Source organism: Phalacrocorax carbo, chromosome 4, assembly GCF_963921805.1.
Source record: "Phalacrocorax carbo chromosome 4, bPhaCar2.1, whole genome shotgun sequence".
NCBI classification, from domain to species: Eukaryota; Metazoa; Chordata; class Aves; order Suliformes; family Phalacrocoracidae; genus Phalacrocorax; species Phalacrocorax carbo.
Genome location: NC_087516.1, coordinates 41,039,311 through 41,054,040, shown reverse-complemented (window position 1 = coordinate 41,054,040; position 14,730 = coordinate 41,039,311). Strand labels below are relative to the sequence as shown.

At 37.7% G+C, this 14,730-nt stretch overlaps 1 long non-coding RNA gene across 1 annotated transcript in view; it reads right to left on the bottom strand.

Annotated features, from left to right (window-relative positions):
* Positions 1-625: 625 nt before the first annotated feature.
* Positions 626-14,730, bottom strand: part of LOC135313269 (uncharacterized) — a 60,364-nt gene continuing 46,259 nt past the window's right edge. The window contains exons 2-3 of the long non-coding RNA XR_010372886.1: positions 5,893-6,042; positions 626-825 (exon numbers count right to left, since the gene is read on the bottom strand). This is a non-coding gene — a long non-coding RNA (uncharacterized LOC135313269). The remainder of the gene's footprint in view (positions 826-5,892; positions 6,043-14,730) is intronic.

Genomic DNA, 14,730 nt, shown 5'->3' with positions numbered 1-14,730 from the left:
CTAATGACAGCAGATGAAAGATAGGTGTCACCCTGTTTGTGAGTCACTAAACCAGACTTTTCAGAGCTTTAGTTTTCATAGATTTTGGTAGAAAGAAAAAGGATTTCAAGGTTCATGAGCCTATCTGGGTTTCCAGTGAAACTTTTTTCTTTTTCTTGGGTGGGAGAAGAGTGAAGAGAGAGAAAGCATGATTCTGACACAATTTTCAGCAGGTAAAAGGATATAAATGTTAACAAAAACTGTGAGTTTTTTATTTCAAGTAAAAAAAAAAAGTAAGAAAGACTCGTCATTGTGGAAATGACCATTAACTTGTTGCTTTGGACTCTTACCTGGCCTTCATTTTCAGTCCCTTACCTGCTTGATATAGACTGGGGATGTAATCTTGATCTCCCGTAGCCCATATAAGTTTCCTTGCTGCAAAGAAACTTCTTCTCCCTGCACGTTCTTTCAAAAAAAAAAGTATATAGAGCAAATGCAAATAATATAAACTAAACTGTCACAACTTTTGCAGCCTTCCCACTCTGCTGATTAGAAAGATCAGGTTTCAATTATAGATCTCCTAGGGCATGTGGGTTAGTGATTATAGATCTTTTGCACTGCGGTCCCTGATTTCACCCACCTCTTTATACCCGTGATTGCCTCTACTGTTTCTGTTTCTTCCATGAACTCCCTCAAAGCGATTTCTTCTTTTCAGTGTTCCTCAAGCCCTTGCAATGCATTTTCCTGATTGAACGCTGTCAGCAGGGGGAGCGTCGACAGCACAGGAGACTCTCCCATAGGGGCTACTGGGTCTTCATGGGAGGAATGGGGACAGACCTGATGAAGCTGAAAGACAAAAATTTGGCGACTATATATATTAAAGACAGTTCCATGCTGGAAACTGCTCACCCATATGTAAAAGATAGAGAAATCTTTATATTTAAATGGAAAGGGAAAGATGCCAACCTACATACATACTAGAGTTGCCATTAAAAAAAAAAAAAAGACAGCATAGGAAATGTAGGATTGTATTTGAGGTCTTTCCCTAATTTATTTTTCATTATTTATTTTAGATAGTAAAATCTTTTTTGCATTGTTCAATGGTTCTCTAGAAAGTTATCTCTTTGCTGGTGAATTTCAAGGCTAATAAATTGAGATTGACCAAATAAAAAATAAACCAATTTTGAATATGCTGGCAATGAAAGAAAATAACTTGGGTAGTCTGCACTGTCTGGACATTCTGTATCCCCAGATGATTCTCTCCTTTAGTGAGTCATTGCTTTCTGGTAATGTTGATTACCCCTCCATGTACATTTGTGAAAATTTCAGCTAAGTTAGTATGTTGCAATCAGTGCAAATATCAACATTTTATCAACATATGCCTAAAGGAAAAAGGTGCACTGTGGATTCTGCCTTAAGAATCCAGCATTATTGTATATAACACAATATTTTAGCATACAAAATGAGGGATCTTAGCAACTTAGACATATACGCAAAAAAGCAAGTAAAATTCACTGTAAGGTTCTTGGAAGGAGATATATGTTTGAACTTCTCATATGTAATGGGGCTGGGACAAAAACATAAGTTAATGAGTCAATTTAATCTGACTATTCAAGAGAACTAACAGTAGAGACAAAAAAATTTTAAGAATTTCCAACCAAAATTGAAGTTTAGAAACCCCAAGTATTTTGAGGTGATGCTACTTGGGTGCACAAGCTTGTGCAAGGACTTGCCCATCTGTCAGCTGAAGTGAGCAATCTGTCATTCACTTCATGCCTGTAGCTACTTATGAGTCACAGACAAAACATCCATGTGACTGAATTTTCTGGAAAGCCTGATGAGGTAGGAACCTTCTGAATGCAGTTAACTCACACCAATTTTACTGCATTTGGCTATAGTAAATTATACAGAGGAAAATATGGTGCTGGCATATGGTGATGATGGTGGTGCACATTTTTATTATTGCCTAGTGGTTAGAGTGTTCTTCTGCATTTAATTTCTCCTTCAGCTTGTGCGACTTTCAGTTTGCCACCCCAGAAGACAGCCTGTTTCAGTTAAGGAAACACAATGGTGCACTCTTCTCAGATGATCAGTGAATGTTCAGGACCAAGACCAGAGAGAGATCAGAAGACCAAGACGACCAGATCAGAAGATGTCCAAGCTGGGGAGATGGAGGCCTGGCATCTTGCCCTGGCTTCTAAAACTGCTTTTCTATTTCATTTTTCTGTGAAATGTGTCACCACTAGGTCTATTTGCAGGCGTGGATGCCAGCCAGTATTTTCTAAATGCTTTTACTGTATCTTCCTTCACCCCTGTTTCAGTAAAATACTAAGGCACGTACCTAGCGTTAAGCACCATCAGCAAAATTGTTACCAGTGGAACATTCATTTAGGTAAAACTGGGACTGTATTGTCCTACTTCATGGAATTAAAGCCTATATATTTGTGCTATCCCATATTTGTGATATGAGTTAAAATGTCCTCACTGTTTTGTGTGTAGGTGTACCTGCTCAAGGCGGGGGGTTGGACAAGATGATCTCCTGAGGTCCCTTCCAACCCCTACCATTCTGTGATTCTGTGATTCTGTGTCTGATATCATGTCAGAAGTAAAACTTAATTCTACATTTTACATTAATTTCATTTTTACAACTTTTTTTTTGACCAAACAAGGGTTGACATGTACAAGATAATTAGCTCAGAAATTATTTTCTTCCCAGGTTTTGTTTTTCTTGAAAATTTTCAGGGCGTCCTCAGCAAAGTAGGAAAAACTGAATCTTGCCATGCAAAGGAGGAGGCTGTTGTGGGGCTTGCCATTCCTGGCATAGCAAATGTGCAAGGAAGGGTAAAGGATGGCATTAGGACTTACAGCTCGTGTCAGCCTTGCTGCTTCTCTGGAAGAGACAGGAAGGTCCTTCTTCCTCCCCACAATTGCTTCTGGTGCCCTGCAGCTAGAACCAGACAAGGGTTCCAGAGCTTTGGCATCAGCAGTCCAGGTTGTGGGACCATGATTGTTTCAGTACCAGAAGCTGTTGGCTGATGTAGGTGGATCTCTTCTTTGCTTGTTTACATCCCACCCTAACTGCTTCTTGTAGCACACCATCAGAATGTGCCACAACTTTTTAAATACACTTATCCATTTAATTTTATAAATATAGAAGTACTTTTCATTCCTACAGAAGAGCAGAAGCACAGAAGGACAAGAGTGGTGTAAGATCCATAGGAAGTCTCTAGTAAAACAAGGCCCTGAATTCATCTCTTCTAAGTCCTAAAGCAGACCCTTAGCAAGCTGATCCTCTTTCTTCTCTGTATGTCCTTGTAGTTGTGCTAGAAAATATTGTAAAGCTGTGATTATCTTTTTCTCCTGGGCTGCTCTTCTACAACATACGTATATCTTTGGTTCTGCAAGTTGAGTAGTTACATTTTTCAAACCAGTAAGCCGATTGGTATATATAATATTCCTATGTTTAGAAATGCCTTTGAAGACTTGTCCAAAGCTCACAGAAGCCAATGACATCTTTGTTTAATTTCAAGGGAATATGTATCAGGATGTGGATGAAAAAAGAAACTGTGGTTCTGCTTCTGCATTAAGAATTAAAGCAGGTATGCTTGAAGGTGTAGGACATAATTTGCTTGTAGAAGTAATGAAAGCATCTGGGATCATGAAGACTTCACAAAAATGGCTCAGTTTCACACTTTCTGAAGGGTGCACTACTGTCTGAAGCAGTAGCCATCTGAACAAAACTTTAACGTATAGGCATCTTCTCTGAGGACATTTTTTCAGCAAATTTCCTTCTCTTTTGAATTTGGCAAGCCTGGAGAGAAAATGTATCTCACCATTTAAAATACATCTAGAATAACTTTGTAATCTACAACAACATTCAAAAGCAAGTGAAAATAATTGTCTACATTTTGCTTTACATAGGATTGTTTTCATTGGGCCAATGGCTATTATTAACTTTAGAAAAATTGTTTTCAAGTTTAAAAAAGTTACAGCAAACTGAAAATCCTGTTGAGCCAATATAGTAAAAAATGTTCTGAAGTCCCTTGGACAGATTTGCTGCTAACTGTAGCAACACTGTGTTCTGTTAATTAAATAGAATGATTGAATAGAAAGTCTTCATGGATCAATTTTTAGGCTTCTTTTTAGAAAAGAAATGGAGAAAAAAACCCTGTGCTTTAAAGCAATAGTAGCATGAAAAAACATATTATATCAATGTGGTATTATTAACAGAGTTGATTATTTTATATAAAAAAGCTATAGACATGGTTATCTTCTCAAAACTATTATTTTTTTGATCTGTGAAAATATGCTGGTTTTGACAAAAAATTATTAAATAGAAAGAAGAAAGTGATAGTCACCATTTCAAATTCATCACAATCTTTTGGGGTTTTAATTTTAAAATATCTTTATTTCAAACTTTTATTTGCTGTAAGTTTTAATGCAAGAAATCAACTTTGGCAGAAACTGTTTTGATTTGACCCTAAACAATTTTTCTAGGGAAGGGGGAAAAATGTGCACCACTCTGGAGAGTGAATACGTGATGGGCAACATTGAAGTATGCTCACTAAACCCACAAACCTTTCAGCTGCTGGCAGTGGTTCATTCCTGGCAAATACAAGATTACTCCATTGCACCGTGAGTGCAATACTGCTGTGAGACTGCAAAACCAGCTCTGAACTGCAGAACACTTGAATGTGAGTGAGACATTTGCTGATGAGATGTAGTCAGACGGAACTATTATGTTTCTTGCGAGCCTTCAGTACCATCTGAAGTCAGAACTGGTGCAGATTTACCTCTGGTTGAACTGCACTCTACTGTCACTGTAAATTTGCATATTAAGACAACCGATGTTGTTACAAAGAGAAAGAAAATGGATTTCTGGTAAACTATAGACTTCTCTCAAACACTTTGTGCTGCCTTCAGAACAAAGGTCCAGCTTTCAGCATCTTTCTTGACCATTAAGACTTTTGAACATCTTTCAGCTTTCTCAATTACCCATCCATCTCAGCAATCAGCCTGTCGTTACCGAGGAAATACCCTTCGAGAAGAGTATTAGGAAGTCCATTTCAGTGATTATTTTATAAGGAATAATGACCACTTTGTTTCATTAGTGGCTTTCTGGTTCTAATCAGACATTTATTTTTCACATTTACCATACAAGGATGTACAGCATATGTTAAGGGAACTGTGTGTGAGCCATATGCTGTATAAAATGGAGAGAGTGAAAGAGGAAGAGTAAGGTAATATAATAGATAATGAATTCAGCTACATTATATGATTTTATTGTTATGAGGCTGCAAAGATGAAGGAATACTATGGAGCACACATGGATTTTAAACCCCAGTGACTGAGTTTTACTTTTAGTATTCTAAGCAGCAGTCTTTTCCCTCACCCTGATCAGATGACTCAGTAGTCATGAAACAACATAGACAGAAGACTTAATTCTTGTGTATAGTTGTACTGTCTAACTCCAGCTTCAGCAGAGGTGAAACACATTAAGTCCAGATATGTGAAACTGGAATCACCACTGAGACAAGCCTGTGATGTGTTGGCATTGGGATGGGTTTTCTGTATTGCAAAACAGCACTCATAATTTCTAAGTACCAAAAACACATACCCTGGCTTACATTAAAAAAAATGTAGGCTCCAAAATCAGTTTAAAGATTTCTTTTAGAACTTGGCTGGACTTCAGAAAGTGAATTTTCCCCTTGCTCTAATCATCTGCTATTAAGGTTTGAAGTCAGGAAGCATCTTGAGCTCAAATCACTAGAACGAAGGGCTGAAATAAAAATGTTTTGATTTCCTAACCAAGAACCACAATTTTTAAGAGGTGTTCTGGAAAAGAAGTTGCTTGTTGGATGATAGCATGAAATATAGATGGGACATTTCAAGCAATAATTTGCAAATTCTTACCTGAAATTAGACCTACGGAATCACAGAGTCACACCTTGCTAGTATTTAGAGTTTGTCTGGTTCTATGGTCAAAATCCCACATAGTACTGAAGTCTTCAGCCTTGGTATTAATAGTGAAATCTGCATTTGGCTGGGCAATTTTCTGAACTGCTATGAATACAAAAATGAAGAAATTATCAGAATGTAAATTGGTGCAGAGCTACCTACTTTAATCCACACACAGTCTCATCTTAATAATGTCATATTTCACAGGAGTGCTAATTTTGAAAGTTAAATACACAAAATGCTTACACTTTTACCTTTAGGTTGTGTATTATACAGTCATGGTTGTACAGCATATCCGGCCTACAATCTTGCTTACATAGAGTATATGATTGTTACAGCTACAGGTTTTTTAATACCAATATCTAAACACTGTGCTCATTAGGATCCTAACCTGTGCCTCTCCCTTTAGAAGCATATTATCATGGTTGTCAATATCAATAATTTTAATTAAAGTAAATAACACATTCCTGACATGATTTTATGATTTAAAGGAAGTTACTGAGAACCCTCCAGTTCTTAACATATAATTTAGGAACACCTAAATGTACACAAGACCTTACTTATTGGAGAATCAGAGTAAAAGGTGTATAAATCCATATTAGTTTTTCTTTACAACTTTTGTTTCAAGTAGACCAACTAGATTTATTGCTTGACTGTGCTTCAGTAGTCTGACTCCCTGTGGTGATTTCCAAAAGTCTGCAGGCAGGAATACACCCTTACTGCTGCAAAAGATTATGACATCATGGATGTTAAAAAGAGAATGAATGATGTGGTTAGCCATGCATTCAATATATTACTAGAGAGGGGGTTATATGGAAACATGGCCTTTCTGTCAGGTAGAATGAATGAGATATATAATTTGTTTTGTCCTTCTCTTAAGAGAACAAGGGAAGGGAGATAATCTGTCTTAATAAGGGCATGCTTAGAGTATCAACCAACTAGAAAGTAATATATTTTTAAACATCCATATGTGATCCCCTTATTAAATTAGGATGTTGAGCTAAATTTAAAGTATCAATATATAAATCAGTCAGTCAGTTAAATTAGCCAGTTTTATACTGATAAATGGGAGTTAATAAAGCAATTACTTCTTTCTGAACCATAAGGCTCTGGTTTCCAAATCAGTTGTATGAGTTATGGATTACTGACATAATTTACAAGTTTTCATTTGTGTGACTTATACCCTTGATTTCTGAAGAATTAGTCCTTTATTGTATTAAAGGCACAACAAAACAGCATTTGCGTAATATTAAGGTTGGAGCAAAGCAACAAAACTCTCTGACTTCTCAAAGTGTGTTGACACAGTGTTCCTTACTCTAGCTGCTGTTCATAACGTACAGAGAGTTAAGGACAGAATTGTTGCCTTAATATTGAAGGTCATGACTTTTGAATGTGTGTGTCGTGACCTATGTTCTATCCCTGTAGAGTTTAGCCTCTTTTTTTCTCTCACTTTTGTAAGCACACACCAGTAGCAGGCAGTTCTGCACCTATGTTGGCCATTTGCTATGAAAGAGGTGGTATTAAAACTTGTCAGTGTATTGCCACATAACCTTCACATTTTCTATTTTTATGAGGCTCAACTTTGTATAGGTTGACGTCATTGAGGGGTTGGAAATGATTACAATGTGAGCAAGGTCAAGCTTATATAGGGTGTGCCATAAATAAATTTTCATCTTAATTTTTCACACGCTTTTCTCCTTTTAATGCTTACTGCCTGGTATTTATCTTACTATTCTACTCAGACAGAAATAACCTGTCTCTTGGGCCACACAAGTCTTGAAGAGCTGCACAAACTAGCTGAAGTCAGGTAGAATTTTACTAAAGCCCAATTACTTATTTACAAAGCAGTTCTAAAATTCAAGAAAGAGGTAGTGGTCTGCAGATTAAACTTTTTACTATCCTCTACTGTGTTACTAGTTAGGAGCACATAACATCAATGGTGACAGCCATTATGAAAGAGAGTAATAAGAACATTTCAGGAAGACTTCATGATGCATGCTGATGGTGCCTGTGTAGTTCAGTTCACCCAGTGTTTCAAAAAACAAAACCAAAACCAAAAAAATACCCAATCGATAAAATAATATGCTAATTGAAAATGTCACGTTTCTCATGAAAAACATATTTGGTTGGGAAGGAACAAGCAGCAAACTGAGAAATCAAACCTGGCTACATAGTGCCTAAGACATTCCAGATTAAAGTAAGGAATGAATAAGAATGAGACAAAAAAAGCCAGGCAGAAATAAGGGAACCAACAGCCTGTTGAAGGAGAATTCTCGGGGGGGGGGAACCCAACCCCACAAGATTTTTGTGGCCAAGACTAGGACTACCCTGAGATCTGGCCCAAATGTCAGACTCCATTTTACAGACCAGCAAAATTAACAGGGGTCTGGTGAAAAAGTAACTTTAGTCCCCATATTTACTTGATTATGTTTACTTTGCAGGCGATCCAGAAACTGGATTTAGCATTAAGCATGGGATGAACCATTTGAGAGATTGGCTTCCATCTCCCCAGCATATCTCCAGTCAAATTCAACAGCTAATAGATAGGCAGGGCTCCTAGATTCTGTCATTCCTAATGGCATGACCAATTGTGTTGTGAAATGTGGAGTCAGTGAACTTAGTCACTCACTAGGAAGAAATAGTTTTCATTAATAAAAGGAACTTTCCTATGACAAGAATTTAATATTTTTCCTGCCGAAATGCGTTAAAATACTGTCGAATTCTTACCCCAAAATTATTATACACCAGTATATACACAGTGCATTATTTATTTCAAAGTTCACGGAGTCTAGACTTCAAATATTAATGAGCCAAACAATAACTTATGACAGAGGTAGTCAGGTGGTGATCTCCCTGGTATGTGTTTGAGACCAAGTATGGTTTTCAGATGTCAAACTGTATAAAAATGCTTCTAAGGAAATATCATAATGGGTCTTCTGTAATTTTACCAAAGTTTACCCTCAAGCCTTATGTAATTGGATAATATCTGTTATGTAAAACAGCTTCAACCAGAGCAATTTGGCCTGCACTACTGGCATTAATATTATCATAAGACAATAAGACTGCCAGTTATGTTGGTGTTATGTATCATCTGAACCACATGCCTGGCTCACAAAAAAAATAAATGGATTTAAATGAAACATAAACTAACCAAGCACTATTGAATAGGATATATTAAAGCCTCTTAATAAACTTAATTAAAATGGCCAATGTTTGATAGACCTAACAGAAACTGGTTAAACTGACTAAACTATTCCAGTGTTGCTACAGGAGTAGTCAAACTGCTTCTATTTGCACACCTTTCTTTTTGGACCCAACAAGAATGAAATTTATTAATCATTTAAAAGAAACGGGATTTTGGCAGGACTTCTTTTTTCCCTTCAGTCACCTATAATTTTACAGGACTTTAGATAATATAACTTCCCTTAATATACCTTCCTGGATGCTAAAGAAAAGCTATTTGTTTACAGTATACAGAGCCATGCCAGATCTGGCTGGTCTGGAGGCAAGCTTTCCCAAACTTTTGATCTGCAGGCTCTGTTTTCAAGAATGTTGAGATTCATGTTAAAAAAGGAATCTGGTGCACAGAGTCTGTTCATCCCATTGCCACAATTATAAAACAGAACCAGAAAAAGAATAAAGGCTGATACAGGATGATTAAAGGTATGGAATAACTACTGTACGAATAGTGACCAAAAGGACGTCTGCATAGAGCAGGTATTACAAAATCAAGATGTGGAAAAGGTGAATATAAGATGTTTGTTTACTTTTTCTTCACACAAGAACTCATCCCATGAAAACAGTGACAACACAAGGCCTTTCTTCTCTCCCCATATAACTAAATGGTGGTCACAGAGTACTACAGTACGGAGTTGTTAGCCACAGAACACAATGGAAGGCAGAACTACACAAGTATTCGGGTTCAAACAATACTAAACCAATTCTTGGAAGATAGATCCATCAGTGACTTTTAAGCATGTAGGAAACTTCTCAGCGATTGCTAAAAGTTGAGAGATTGTGTCAGATTGTTCTGTATGTGTTTTTTATACCCCTAGATGACCACTGTTGGCAGTGAGGTACTGGGCTGAGGTCCTTTGTGATGACTTCGAATGGCAGTTATACTGCCAGGGTCCATGACTGTTTTGACATGTTTAATTGTCAAAGACTTAAGGAAAGGAAGAATTCTCATCAGTTATGACTGATTTTTACCCCATGCCCAAAACTGCCCTCCAGACTAGGTCTCCCTCTTATTCTGCTGGGGCTTCCTTCCTTTTCCCCATTTCCTTCTTGTCACATACACCCCTTTTAGCATTCTTATTAGGAGGACTTTGCAGAGGGAAAGAACCTAATTCCTGTGTGCTGAATATTGGTATTCTGTATGGCCATGTCTGTGCTCTACAGACAGTAATTTTTCCTTCAGCATGACTGTTGAGCATCAGGCTTGAACTAGATGACTGAGTCTTACTCTCTTCAAACCCTGAAACCTTTGTTTGAACGCAGCCTGTGCTCTCTTTTTACAAGAATGAAGGGGTACCCTACCAAATCTAAAAAAACAGCAAATGAGAGATGTACTCATAATGCCCTGTTTAACCATTTACCACTGTATTATCTGAAGCCACCAGCTAATATTTCACACATTTATATGAGTAAAAGAAGCACTGATAGAGAACTAATGTAAAACTGCATAGCCTTGCATAGTTTTTCCTTCCATGCTAGGAGTGTGATATTTATGTAGTTACAGTAGATCATTGGATTAAAGTACAACTTGTGAGAATACTGAAAACATGGTTGTTATTAGAAGCTGTAAATTGGTATTACTCAGTGTCCTGGTTTCAACTAGAATAGAGCTAATTTTCTTGATCCTGAAGACAAGCTACATAAATACAAAACTGTGCGGTGTGTCTAAACAGGAAAAAATACACCCACTGTATAATTATGATCCCAAATTCTAATGTAAAGGGCAAGTTGATGCTGGATCTCCAGGTCTCAATACCAGTCAGGTAGAGGCTTCAGACACTTCTTTTATTTAGATACACACACACACACACACACACACACACACACACACACACACACACACACACACACACACACACACACACACACACACACACACACACACACACACACACACACACACACACACACACACACACACACACACACACACACACACACACACACACACACACACACACACACACACACACACACACACACACACACACACACACACACACACACACACACACACACACACACACACACACACACACACACACACACACACACACACACACACACACACACACACACACACACACACACACACACACACACACACACACACACACACACACACACACACACACACACACACACACACACACACACACACACACACACACACACACACACGTGTTCTATATAGAGAATATCCAGCTGCTACATTTATCTCCTTGACCAGATAAGAACTACCTTTTCATACCTGATTGTTCTGAGTTAGATATTTGTTTATATTCACCTCTTGCTCTATTTAACATAGAGCACAATGGTTCTAAATGACCACATGATCATGACAATTAATGTAAGCAAAAATCAAAATGCTTTTGGCTTTGAAAAAAAAAAGTTGGATCAAATTCAGGCTGCGTGTACTTAACATTCTCCAAAATGTTACAGATGGGTTGCATGGAAGGCTGATTTTGATAAATGGTTCCAACTCTGAAGCCACAATGCAATACTTGTAAATTCTTTTGAGATGATTAGACCAGTAGTTTAGCATCTATCATTTGAGATAGACTAGCATGATTATGGATACAAATAACTCATCACACTTCCCTGCTGTTACTTTTTCCCTGGTATGGCTGATATTGCTGATTCAGTTGCTCATCCTGGTGAATCTGATGGAATAATTTTTAGTTAAAAGAAGGAAAAATTGATTTTCAAAGGAGCCTTAATCTAAGGCAATAAGTACTTAATTGCCTTGCACACATTAAAGGACACAATCAGGGCAGGGAGAGGGAGGGTTTGTTGATTTTTTTAGTTTGTATTTATGTCTCTCAGATTCTATTCTTAGATATTGTGCACAAAACTGGAAAAACTGCAGAAAATCTTCCTATGCTGCAAAGATGCTATGGAAAATAACCTTATACACTCATTCTTTATCTGGATTACCATGGAACATTTTGTAATGGCAAAACCAAAGTAAACAGTTTTGGATGGTTTCATTCACTTTCCTCTCCCTGGGGGAGCTTGGGTGCCTCTCCTTTTGGCTCTGCCATGAGTTGCCCTCCAGAGGGCTCATTGGCCAGTGCAGGCAGATGCCCTTCCCTCTGGAGGCAGTGCTTTTGAGCACATGGCTGTATGGACCATGCAGGTGCCAGGAAGGTACAGGAGCCCAGAGGGATTTTCTTTCTGCGTGCCAATAGTGGACCCTCAGGTCCCATTCTCATCACCTTTGCTGAATCTCCACTCTCCGCGGAAGATTTATATTCTCTTGACATGGAAGAGTTAAATGAGGGGAAAAAAGACTTTTACACAGCCCTGTAAAAGTCATGTTTTGCTGGCAAACAGCAGCAAACTTGCTAGGCTTTCTTCATTAGAGCCTTGCCATTTAAACCATCAGCGTCATTTTGTGAGGACATCAAACATGTGTACACCAGATGCCTGCAAAGTAGAGCAGCACTAAGGACCTGACTCAACTTAACAATAATCTGCGGACAGCGGGTGTGAACCTGAGCTGGGCCAACACCTCATCAGACTGCATGGCTAATTGATTTCAAAATTAGAGTTGGTATTTCTGAACAATAATCTTAAAAGGCAGCAATAAAATACATCAGAATCCTTTGAGCTAGCCAAGCTTTCATCCAAATGGCTTATTACAAAGAGCTGGCACACCTGAACTTTGGCATAGACAAATAAATCCCAAAACAGTAAATGGAAACCACATTTGGCACTGGAGGTTTGTCAAGAGAAGTTTGTAGTCATCAGGAAACAAGATTTTGGATTTTTTTTCCTTAGTGGCAGGAAATCGTTCACTGGATGTATTTTACTCCAACTGCTGTGATTTATGCAATGAAAATATAGGTAAGGTTGAGGAGAATGATTTTTTTTTTTTTTTTTTTTTTTTAGCATTTCACAATTTTCAGGATCCCAGAAGTGCTAAAAGCACAGCAAGGGTTACAGTTATCCCAACAGTGATAACTTAATTGCATCTGTCGGCCTCCCTCTTTGAACTTTGAACTGCTGGTTTGTGGCATCATGGTCCAAAAGGATTTAGAACTGACTTTTGTGTGGCTACAATAAATTATACCCAAGTATCTGAGCAATGCCTGGAATCTTATCTTGAAGGCAGGATGAGGCATCTCACTTTAAGGGATGGTATAAATTTGGAATACAAATCTTTCCAGGAACTAGCGTTTCAGACCAGGTAGAAAAGACTGCTTTTTCCTTTGTGATAGGTTGAATTATAAGCAACGCAATAATATGTAAATAAACTCATTAATCTCCTGAAATATTTCATTAATAAATGGCTCCTCAGAGCCACATAAAGATAGGACTAAACAAATCTGTGTAGTCAGAGGCCGATCTGTGAAGTATCTGAAATCCATTTGGACTGCTTGGCTCTTTCCATTGTTTGTAAATAGTTTTATACATTTGAATTTGATGAATAAATGTAATATTCTAGAGGCAATTGGAGCTTTCATCACTAATTGGTCTAAGTGAAGTGGTACCCATTGCTTGATTACTAGCTTTGTGTTTAAAATTAGTGGTTAAGACTTACCATTCTGACATTTTCAGCTTGAGTCTGTGATAACTGAGATAGTTCTGTTCCCAGTTTTGAATAACTGATCTGTTCCATTTATATTCCTGTTAGTATGGTGCCAAGCTTCACTCAAAATGTGAGTCTGGATGGTATGGATTACATCTTCACAAACAGTCCTAAGACAAGTACAACTGCTGAATTCTATATTACTTTGCCAACAGATATAAGCAGTCTTTTAGGTACTCATCTGACAGATGTAGTAAGCTCAGCTTTAGACACTTCAAAATATGGATTTTTCTTTCAGTTTATGTCTAATTAGCATTTTCAGCATGGCCTGATTCTCATCTCACTTACAATGTGAGTTTCCAGATGTATCCCTGGATTTTCACTGGGTTATTCGTATGAGCAAATTGGTCTGTGATATGCCAACTTTCCGATTATACAGGGCCCAATTCAGTTATACATGTTTAAAACCAGCCTAATTCTATTAGCTGTCAATCTGTAGTGTTGTGAGAGGATAATCAGAGCTGGAAGATTCATCTTGCCCTTATGAAATATTTTGCTGCCCACACTGTTACATCTCTTGATCTGGCCAATATATTATTGTGTCTCCAATGGGCTAGGCATGTGAGAACACCTTTTAGTCATGTACAATATTTTAGCCATGATTAATTTTAGAAATGGTCTTCAGCTGCGCAGGTTTGGGGGTATGTGGGGCAACTCACATTTTGACCCATTAATTAACTGCAAAGGTTGTTCTTTTCAGTATTTCAGTCTAGTAAAAGGTGCTGAAATAATGGAGTTGTTTTTATAAAATAGCCTATCTATGTTATGGGCAGCTTTGGTAAAATAACTCGGGTTTCTCACATCCATACACATATTACCATCTTAATTAACATTAACATTGCAACCAATTACTTAGTTGTTAATGCTCATCCACTTGTTTTTCTTTAAAATAAAGCATAAATTAAACTAAATATGTAACATGCAAATAAAGACTAACAGGACAGATTCAGACCTCTCTTACG